An 11,453-nucleotide genomic window follows, 5' to 3' on the forward strand; every position below is an offset into this window, starting at 1 on the left:
GTTATGGAAACATTTGCTGCCTTTCTAAGTTCTTCCTAGAATGAGCAGGTCCACAGCTGCCTTTCTAGGTTAGCGTTTCACGTAGGGATAGTTTGTTTGGAAACTCCGAAGGGGCATGGGAGAGAGAGGTCTGTCTTCACCTCTTGTGTTGTTCAGATCCTCCCTAGCAGTTTCGTTCGTGGGTAGTTTTTGCTGTCTCACTGACGCCCGGCGTCCTGGAATTAAACCCGTGGCCAGCAGGAGGCTGCTGGTTAGTCAGGAAATTCCAAATGGGTATAAATAAATTCTCGGCAGCCGCTCCTGGGCCCTCTGCCTGCCCATGTGTGTAGTCCCTTTAATGCCGAGGGAGGCATGCCTGAAACTTGGCTTCCTGCTTGCTGAAAATCAGTTATTTTGTTTCTGGGTGGGTAAGTAAGAAAGCTCCAGTAAAGAGCAGGAGGACAGTGTGCCGTTCCCGGTGGGGGTTGGTGGGATAGAAACGCAGGCTCCGTTTGTTGTGGAAAGTATTTGCTCCGATTAACAAGCCGGGAAGGATCACTCAGAACTTGATTTTTTGTTCAGTGAAAATTTCAGCTTTGGCTGGGGCTTTAACATAAAGCCATCATTGTTGCAGGAGTGAAAGGTTGTACTGTATGCGAAGGCTTGAGTTTTTGAGTTTATGGTTTAATTAAATTCCAGAGTTTCCCTTTTTGTTGCTAAATCCATTTTTGGTTATTTGTTTTCAGCTCGGTTTTTCTAATGGGAACTGCTCAGTGTGCTTTTAAAGCTGGTTTCTTTCTCTTATATAAACACTATAAAACAAAGTAAGGGCCGAGAGTCATACAGTTACTCCAGCCACCCCCCCCTCGACCCCTCCCTGGTTTGTGTCTGTTGTGTTAGAATGGCCCTTTCTGTCCCAAAGTCCAAGTTTATGCTTCTTCTCAGCTCGTCAACAATCACCCCTTGAACTGGCACGTTTTCCTATTTATGCTTAGAGCAGCATTGTTATTTTATATGTTTAAATTTTAACCCTCACCGCAGGATATGTTTATTGATTTAGAGAGAGAGGAAAGGAGAGAGAGAAACATAAACCTTTTGCCTCCTGTATGCGCCCCAACCTGGGACCGAACCCACAACCTAGGTATGTGCCCTGCTCTAGAGTCTAACCCACAACCTTTCGGTATACAGGACAGCGCTCCAGCCAACTGTGCCACACCCATCAGGGAGAGCAACGTGTTATTTTTAAAGAAAGTTGGGAGAACAGAATTTTGTTCCCGAGCTGGTTCCCTTGGGTGCAGGCATGAACATCCGGGCTGTGTTTCAGCAATAGCTTTTTAAATTAGACAGTGGGCCTTGAAGAGCAACACTGCCTAAGTTGTGAAAACTGGCATCTTGGCTATTTCAGACAGATTTGGGGTAAAGAGTCATTGCCTCTTGTGGTTGACACTGAACCCTGGAGATGAGGACCACTGTAAACCTCGGGGCCTCTGTAATAGAATGCACCTTAGTGTAATGTCCCGGGCCTCCTTAATATCATGCACCCTTTATTAAGGCACAGCCCGTTCCATTCCCAGGAGCAGCAACTCTTTCCACTTCCTTCCCTCGCAGCCGCTCACCTGCAGCCTGGCTTCTGGACGCCCCAGACACGCCCTGAGTAGAACCGGTGATACCGCCAAGGGAAGTGGCACATGGGGAACCTGAGGTGGTGCCGGGTGTGGTGGTGCAGCTGGAAAGGTGCTGCGAAATGGCCTGGGAAGAGAGCAAGGCCAGGGGCCCTGCCCGCCTGCACATCTGGTCTGACAGCTGCTGCAATTAACTGCTTTCCTCGCTCGATCACATAGCATGAGGTGTTAGGAAGTTTTGTGCAACATGCAGTCAGAGTCACAGGCTGGAAGCAGCCTTTGGAAATCACCGAGTCCCACCAACCCCCTCATTTCACACATACAGACCTAACTGCGGCATGGAGCGATTCCAGATTCCTGCTTCCCCTTGCGTGTATGTGGACTGGGAGATGTTGACAGCTCCTATTCTTGTGTTATGAAAAGAATTATACCTCCACCCTGGCCAGTGTTTCTCAGTGGTTAGAACATCAGCCTACAAACCAGTGGGTTGCAGGCTCGATTTCCCGGTCAAGGGCACATACCTTGGTTACAGGTTTGTTCCCAGTCCCTGGTTGGGGCCCATGCCAGAGGCAACCAATGGATATGTCTCACATCAATGTGTTTTTTTTTTCTCTCCCTCTTCCTCCCTCCCTTTCATTCTCCCTAAATATCAATGGGAAAAAATATCCTCAGGTGGGTGTTAACAACAATACGAAAAAGAATTATACCCCCCACCCCCCTACTTAGGCAGCCATTCTGGCTGGATGGGAAGGTGCCCCTTGGGCACTTATTAATCGGTATGTGCCTAGACATGGGAGTTTACATTTCAACAAACATTGAACATGCTGTGTGCCAAGGACCATGCTATGCGGCAAGGGATAGAGAAATAAATACTGTGTGGTTCCTGCCCCCGAGATGCCTGTAGTCTTAGGGGAAGACAGTCGTGTGCCTGCTAACTATAACACCTGTCCGTAAGTGTAGGCAGCGTTTTAGGAGAATGGAGGGAAGGAGGGACCCAGTTCTTCCCAGAACAGAGCAGTTGGAGGTAAGTGAAGACTTTACAAAGGATGGGCCCTAAGGTGGATACAGCCAATTCTGACAGGTGGCAGAGGCTGGGGAAGGGCGTGTGTGCTGGTAGAGGAAACAGGATTAGCAAAGGCAGATAGGCTCAAGGTGGGGAGGAAACAGGGAAGAGCTGGACTGGGGCTAAATCATTGAAGACTTTTAATGCCACAGAAAGGATCTTTCAGACTGCATTCTGTCTAAGGGGGCTCCTGGCACATCAGTCTGCAAGATTAATAATTGAGAAGCTCTATAAGTTTACAAGGATACCTCAAACAAATGTAAAGTTCCTTAAAGAATACGTAATACTGGAGAGCAGAGACATCAACCCATGGGGTTTTTTTTTGTGTGTGTGTGTGTGTGTGTGTGTGTGTGTTTTAAAAGCTGCTTTTGTGACATCTGAGCAACAGTGGAGTGTTGGCTGTGCTCCCTGGTGACTGGCTGACTGCACTCATGTACCCCAGAGACGCTGCCGGCACAGTGAAGGCAGGTTTTACATACAGGGCGGGGCAAATGGACGTTTCCAGTTGTTCATGTGAATGTGTGTGCCTTCACAGACACACACTGATTGACATTGTTATTTTGATGCTCAAATTATCCCAGATTTGAACAGCAAGATCCCAAAAGACAGTTTCTGAGCCCAATAGATGCCTGACCTGTCTTTAAATAGCTGCGATGATTCAGATTCCCCAGTGGGTAAACATTTTACCACATTTGCTCCATCGTTTCTGCATCTGTGTGTGCATACGTGCATGTGGTATATCTGTCACATCTCTTTGATCCCCTTCAATCTAGACAGGTCTCAGCCTAACCTTCCCTTTCTTTCATGACCGTGGCAGTTTAAAAATAAAAAGAGACACCTGCTACTTTGTAGGATATTTTTTAAGTAGAATCCCATCAGTGTTTCTAGACTCAGGCCATGCCTTCCAAGCAGGAACACCACAGCCATGTTGCTGTGCTCTTCTCAGAGCATGACATCTGGGGCACGTGATGCTATAGCCTCGATCACCCGGTCCAGGTGGTTATCCGTCAGCTTTCTATACTGAGTCACCACATTTCCCTTTGGGATTGATAAGTATTTTGTGGGGGAGGTATTCTGAGGCCAAACCAATCAATATCTTCTTCGTAAGTAGGCAGTCTCTACCCACTAGCCTTAGTGTGCATTCATTATCCCTGCATGAATCAACCATTGTGATAATGGTTGTTAAACGGTGGTTTCTGTTTCCACAATTCCTTCATTATTTATTAGTTGGCACACTACTGTATTTATTATAACGTTATCAACTCAAGATACCTAATTTGCTCACTGGGTTGTAATCTATTACTGTCGTTGACCATATTAGTTTGATGCTCAAATTATTCCACATTTGAACAGTGAAAGCCCAAAGGAGAGTTTCTAAGCCAAATAGACTCTTGACACTGTCTTAAATAGCTAATGCGACGTGCGCTGACGACCGAGAATAACAACTGGCAGGCAGCATATGTCGTCTGAGTTCTGGATCATACATGTAACGCAGACTGTCAGGGTCACCCACAGCAAGATCCTTGCAAGGCAGGCAGATAGGAACACTCAGGTGACTCCAGAGGGAAGCCACCTTGAAATTCAGCTGGCCAGAGACCTCCTACTGGGTAGAAGTCTTAGCTGCCCCCCAAGCCCTGTCCTCTGTCTTTAGCCTTCCTTCCTTGATGGGTACATCAGCCCTCGTCAGATGTGGGCAGAGGAGTAAGGACAAGGAGCACTAAGAGTTGGCAGCCGCCCCTTTTTCTCTCCCTCCTCCACGGAGACACTTGCTGGCTGCCAGGGTCCGTGTTGTTTGCTTCACAGACATTTTCAGTCCCTGCTATTCCCATCCCAGTTTCATATACGAAGCAAGTTTGCCCTCTGCCCCTCAACGTGCTCAATCAGAGCGCGCCTTCCCTAAAATGCCCCCTTGTCTTCCTTCCTGCCCTCAAGCATGCCACACTTGCCCCTTCCCGATTAGGTTTATCATGCTTTAATGACCTTCAGAAAGGGAAATCTCATCATTTTGCTCTGCAGTGAGTCATCTTTTGGAAAAATATTTTCTTTTTTGTTGGCAGGACGAGGTCATGGACAGAGCCCTGAAGGACGAGTGCAAAGGCCTGCTCCTGGGCTCCAGCTCGGCCCTGAGAATCTCTCGGGCCTTCCCAGTCTCCCCTTGAGTATTTTGGGGAAGGTGTAGACCACACCACAGGGCGTCCCAAATTCAGCCAGGCTGTACCTCCTGGTTATAACACTACAGCTAAAATCAATAAAACTCATGTAGTGCAAAGGAATTTGTGACACCTAGAGAAAAATTCATGGGGACTTGAACAATTTATGGAAAACCAAATGGAGGACACTGAAGAGAACCTTAATGCAAACTCCAGCACATAGCCAGAGCAGCCTTATTAACATGCAAATTTGATCATTGCTTTTTCAATAGCCAACCAGTGCACTTAAGGGCCAAAAACCTGACTCCAGAGGCCCTGAATGATAGGGGGCTTTGTCCCCTCTCTGAATCACTGAGGGGGTTCCTTCTTATCAGGCAAAGCCCCCTTTTCAATTCCTAAAAGTGGCAGGTTTTGTATATGCTGTTTCCTCTGCCTAGAATTTCCACCTGCACACTTTGCCTGGTGGACTCCGAAATACAGCACTGGCCAGCCCAGTGGGGTCCCTGCTCTCTCCTAGCGTACCTCCTGTATTTTACTTTAACAGCACTTACCACAGTCGTTATTTATTTCTGCAGCTGCTTGTCTGGCTACTCCTAAAGGTCGCAAGTTTGTCCAGGCAGGCTCTGTCCGATTTGCTTACCTCTTGGCAGTGTTTGGCACATGGAAGCTACTTAATCAATATTTCCTGAATGAAAGACTAAAACCATCTTGCAGTCTGATAATTGCATCTCCCCCGGATTGGCATTCCCTCTGTGGGGTGTGGGAATGGGTAGACTTAGACGTGGAGCCTGTTTGGAAAGGGTAGTGATGGGAGACAGTGGAGGTGTAGGGAGAATGTGCAGAGTAAAGTCTGTGGAGACAGGTTAAAGAAGCAGAGATAAGATCAACTGTGAGAGGAAATCTAAAGATTTAGAGGAAGAAGCTAAATGGAGTTATGAAGAGTTATAACTATAAGAAGTAATACCACATGATAAATTAGCCTTTTAAACAAACCATGCAGGTAGGGAACCTATGACCTGTCAATTGACCTGGTATTTCCTATGCACTTCCGGCATACACTTTTGCTTTCCTTAATGTTGTCATTTTATTTGCACAAAGCATTTAGATGCCTGAAACAGCTGCAACCCTAGCTGAGGTCCAGGTGAAATCAGGTGGATAGGTAAACTCCACGGAACAGGGATGCAGGCCTCATAGAGCTGGCCCTTGCACCTAGTGGGTGCTCAGCATTTGCGTGGATGATTGGATGGGTTTGTTGGCTGGGTGGGGTAAGAGCCCATTTAAAAAGACTGGTTGGCACATGCAAGAGCAATATAGGAAAATCTCACCTGCCACACATTATTTTAAAACAGAGTGAAGAACACTTACTTCGTCCTCCTTTTCATGCGTGTTCTCTAACAGATGGAGTTTCTCACATAGATTTGGTACAAGGAAGCTCCTTGGTCTACAGGTCCTAATGCTAACTGTGTCATCCGGGGAACTTTCCGGTTAAACCTGTTCACTAGGTCCTGTTCCTCATCTTTGTCTTCTTTATCCCACTGGTCCGTGTCTAGAAAAGTTCATTTGCTAACTCAGTTACTTTCATGCTGTGAGTAATTAACTTCATGGGAATTTATCTCGCTGACGGAGTCAACCTACTGGTGTTTCCCCCCCTGCTTCTCAGCCTTAGCGGGTTTGGAGACTTTTTTGACTGCTTCAAACAGCAAGATGCTTGCACTCTGCTGGTTTTAAATATGGCAACCTATGGCAATTAGGTGATTCTCAGGACTGACTCAGCTCTTTAAGCCGAGTCCTCATGCTTCTTGTGAGAGGAGACGATACAGTGATGGGGATTAGCAGTGTTCTTCGGTTTCACCAGTCAGGTAGAATAGCTGGCGGAGGAAAACACAGAGAGAGCGTGTGGAAGGTGGAAGTTGCAGCACATGGGCGTAATTATTTTTCATGGCGCCATTAGTCAGTAGTAATTGGGCCTGGAGTGTACAGCAGTGAGGCCAGAACAAAGTAGTCATTGTATCCTAATTAACAGCCAAAGTAATAATATCAAAGTTGCGTCCATTTAAAAGTCCACCAGGACACACTATTTCAGAAACTTCCAGTGTGTTTGCTCATCTGAAAGAATGGTCCATTGTGGTAGAGTGTGTAGAAGACAATTCAGTGTTTACTTACTCAGAGGTGGCATTTTTATCACCCTGTCACTTGAACATGAAGTGGGAGACCTGAAGCCCACAGCTTACATGGCCAAATTCTCCACTGCTGTATGTGGGTTTTTTACTTTGCTCGTTGTCTTCGGTGCAGGCATTCTCAGCAGAGACATTTTGCACTAGATAATCCTTTGCTGAGGAGGGTGGGAAGTCATAGCAGGATCCTGGCCTCTACCCACTAGATGTCAGCAGCAGCCCCCATTCCAGTTGTGACAACCAACCATGTCTTCAAACGTTGTCCAATGGCCCCTGGAGGAAAACAGGTGTGAATCCCACTAGCAGGTTAGTACCCTTGCTCCTTTCCACCATCTAATCTTTCACCCCACAGTGAGCACATTAATTTGTATGTCTTTCCAAACCAAATGTTGTCTGGACAGTTAAGTTTAGTTTCCCTGCAAAGTTAAAATCATATAATACTTGATGAACTTAAATGACATGGTTTTTGATATATTCATATCTCCATTTCACTTTGTTCATGCAAGGAAATTTCAAATTGTTCTTGAGTCTCTAAAAGTGCAGTAAGTTGTACCACATAGTAAATACATGAATACAGAGTAGAATTGCCAGCCGTTTGTTGATTTCAACTTCTTTCTGAACACATGGGAATTTGGTCTGCGCGTGGGAAGTTGTTTCTAGTTGCTCCTGCCACGGGTGGTGTTTGGTTACCCCACATTGCAGACTGTGCAAACTGGGTAGGGAGAGAGAAGCGGGTAAGAGGGACTTTGAGACCCTTGGCGTCTAGGACGTAGGTCAGCTTGAGGATGACATCAACCCCAGAAGCCATGTGGCCCACTGTTAGCAGCCCTTCACTTACACGCTGGTATAAATTCTGGTGATTCTACCTTTTTGCTTCACTTCTGCCTTATATTTGGCTTTTTTTTTTTCATGCACCTCAGCCTTCACAAACTGTGAGCCTCGTGGGAGTGGGGATCTTGTCCCTTTGGTTCACACTGTGTCCCCACTCCTAGAACAGTGCCTGGTAAAGAAGAAAGGATAGGAAGGCGAAGGAAGGAAGGGAGGAAGGGAGGGAGGGGGGAGGAAGGAAGGAAGGAAGGAAGGAAGGAAGGAAGGAAGGAAGGAAGGAAGGAAGGGGATTGCTTTTTTATCAATAGTTCTAAATACAAGTTGAATGCATTAATTAATAAATTTTTTTATTTGGTTCTCACTTCATACATGGGGATTATAACATTTTAACTAGTCCCCTTGAATTTAATCTCTTTCCTTACCTGTGTCTAATGCACACACAGTTATCAAGACAGTCTTCATTGCTACCTTTGAGGCCCTAGGACAGGGCGGGGTGTGCCAGGTAACAGTGACTCAGTGGACAAGACTCCCCTGGCCCAGGACCCAAATCTGGTGGCCTCTTGTGTACTCAGCCATCCCCATCTCTTCTAACCTCATCTTTCTTTGTGCTTCTCCACAGGCCCCGCCCTGGCCCTTCTCCACCATTTACCTGTCTTTTCCTTTTAGTCTATCATCACTTACTTACCTTGTCTTCAGAACTCATTCCCTGGTTAACTCCATTATGTTTTGATCACTCATTCGCATACTGTCATATTGTTCTTGTTGATAATATGCCTTTGTAACTGATCTCAATTAGTGTTTCGTTTAGGGTGTTTGGCATTTATCTTCCAGCTAGACTCTTACCTCATTTTATTTCTTATAAACCCTCCCGCCTACTCCTCCCACTAAATAGGACCATTTTCTGCACCCAATTAAGCTTTCTGTAAATGCTACATAATGAAGGTGGAGGTAGTGCCGGGCGCAGTCTCCACCACTGGATTTCCAGACATTCAGAAAATTCTTGTAAACACCAGGGACAGCCCTCTGATTCCAGAATATTTACTTGGAAGCTGTTACTTTCAGGAGTCTAGCTGCAGACATGGCCAGTGGTTTTTGGCTGTGTATGGGCAGGCATAGCTCTGTTAGTCCAAAATAAGGCTTTTTCATCAGTTAAGAGTCTCCTTATAACCTACTTAGAGATTTTTTAAACTGTTGCATTTTACATTTCTGTAATTCTTAAATTAATCAAAATGTTTGTCATAAAAAAGTTTTCCCATAGCATCTCCCCAGTATATTATTTAGCATTTTTCTTCTTTTCAAGATCTGTCTTAAATTTTTTTGTGGGGGAGTAGACACATGGAATTCAGTTTAGCTATAAGTAACAGAGACCCAAAACATACAATGACTAAAGAGAAAAGAAGTTTCTCTCTTTCACATAAAAGGATGGAGGTATACGCTTTCTAGAAGTAGCAGAGCAGCTTTGCTCCACAAAGCTTTTAGAGACCTAGGCTCCATCTGGAACATTGTTCCTGTATCCCTGTGTATGAACTCATGGTCCAAGATAGCAGCTAGAGTTCCAGTCATCACATCTGCATCCCTGGCAGCAGGATGGAAGAAGGACCAAAGAAGAAAGGAGGTCATAGCCAGGGGTGGGCAAACTTTTTGACTCGAGGGCCACAATGGTTCTTAAACTGGACCAGAGGGCCGGAACAAAAGCATGGATGGAGTGTTTGTGTGAACTAATATAAATTCAAAGTAAACATCATTACATAAAAGGGTACGGTCTTTTTTTTTTTAGTTTTATTCATTTCAGTTTGCCCACGGCTGTCATAGACCTACTCCTGTGTCTTTTAAGGGTGGTTGCTACATGACATTTCTGCTATGGCCATACTAACAGTAAAGGGGGCTAGAGAAATAGTCTTTATATTTGCCCAGGTAAACATAATTCTGTTAGTGTAGAAGAATGGGATAAGAAGTACTGAGGAACATCTAGCTGTCTTTGCCATGGCTGCCTCCTTCATCCACCTCCTAAATGAACTTTCTTGTTTCTTTCGGTTCATTTCTCTTGCTTTCCAAATAGTGACTTCTTGGGATCATATTTTTTAAAGACAAACATCTATGTGTTATAAAAATTTATAAAACATGAATATCAACATTAAAACCACCTATGATTCCACAACCTAAAGGTAACTACTGAAACAGTGTTTTGAACAGTGTTGTGCAAGAATTGTCCTTAACACTAATACAGAGCAAGCAAGTCTCTCAACAGAGCAGTAAGAGCATTTAAAGCTCATTATGTTATACTGTATATTCAATTAATTCCTTCAGGAAACATTTTTAAACATCTTCTTTGTTCCCAGTGTCTTGTTAATTGATGTGTGTGGTTGGGGGAACATATTTTATTTTTTAAAATATATTTTTATGTATTTCAGAGAGGAAGAGAGAGATAGAAACATCAATGATGAGAGAGAATGATTGATTGGCTGCCTCCTGCACACCCCCTACTGGGGATCAAGCCCACAACCAAGGCATGTGCCCTTGACCAGAATTGAACCCAGGACCCTTCAGTCCACAGGCCGTCGCTCTATCCAAGCATGTCAAACTCGCAGCTGGTGGGCTGCATGCAGGCCGCAAGTTCATGCTTGCTCCATCCACTGAGCCAAACCAGGTAGGGCGGGGAATATATTTTAAATATTATATTGTTGCTCTGAAGATAATTACAGTCTAGTATAGGGAGATAAGACTACCTACATGAAAAGTTGGGAAATCAGTCAGGGCCCTAGAAGTGCCATATTTGTGTTAATGTTTGTAAAGGTACACTAGAAAGCAAGAGATAAGAAACGTAATGACACTGGATATCTCTAATTGTAGAACAGTTCATCCTGTGGACATGGTTTGTAAAAATGACATATTGAGAACACAACTTGTACTTTTTAGTTGCCTGAGCATGAAATTTGAAATCACAAGGCTGTAGGATAGTCTGATTCAAGCAGTATTCGCAAACCATCAATCCTAACCTGGTAAAATTCTAACCTCTACTGATTCCCAGATTTAGGAGTCTTGAGTCCATTGGAGAGTAATTCATTGTGACCATGCCTTTTGTAAACTTCAGGTATAACACTGTGTGACAGTTAAAGTTCACTGAGCACATGTGATGTAGTTTGTTGTGTTTTAAATCCTGATGTTAAATTGTTTTTGGAGGAAAACAAAAAAAAAATAGTTAACCTTTCCTATTGAAAATGCTTAAGTGGGGAAAGTATGTTAAGAAATAGAAAAATCTAGGAGTAACAACGAAATATTAAAGCTGCCGCTAGATGGCCAGATGAGTGACTTTCTTTCTTAGTTTCTACCTAACTTTTTTTTTTTTTTTTTAACAAACATGTACTACTTTTGTAAATGGAAAAGGGTGTTTACATTTTTTTAAAAGAAACGTTCAACAGTGGCACAAGCTGAGTGGAGATTCTCGTTAAAGGATAACTTCTTGGCACTGGTTGGGCGCCAAGTGCTGGTGCCAGTTCCGCTGGGCTCTGCACCCACCCACCGGGCACTGCACTGCCGGGGCTCGGAGCCTGCAGGGAACAGTGGGGCCGATTGTGCCTCACTTTCGCAGGTGACCGAGGGCCGAGGCTGCCGAGCTTCCACACGAGAACACACACTC

The 11,453-nt window shown here is 44.8% G+C and overlaps 1 protein-coding gene across 5 annotated transcripts in view; it reads left to right on the top strand.

Annotated features, from left to right (window-relative positions):
• KANK1 (KN motif and ankyrin repeat domains 1) overlaps positions 1 to 11,453 on the top strand; it is a 174,532-nt gene that overhangs the window by 127,187 nt on the left and 35,892 nt on the right. The gene's annotated exons all lie outside the window — the stretch shown is intronic.

The sequence above is a fragment of the Myotis davidii genome, unplaced genomic scaffold (genome assembly GCF_000327345.1).
Source record: "Myotis davidii unplaced genomic scaffold, ASM32734v1 scaffold616, whole genome shotgun sequence".
Taxonomy (NCBI): Eukaryota; Metazoa; Chordata; class Mammalia; order Chiroptera; family Vespertilionidae; genus Myotis; species Myotis davidii.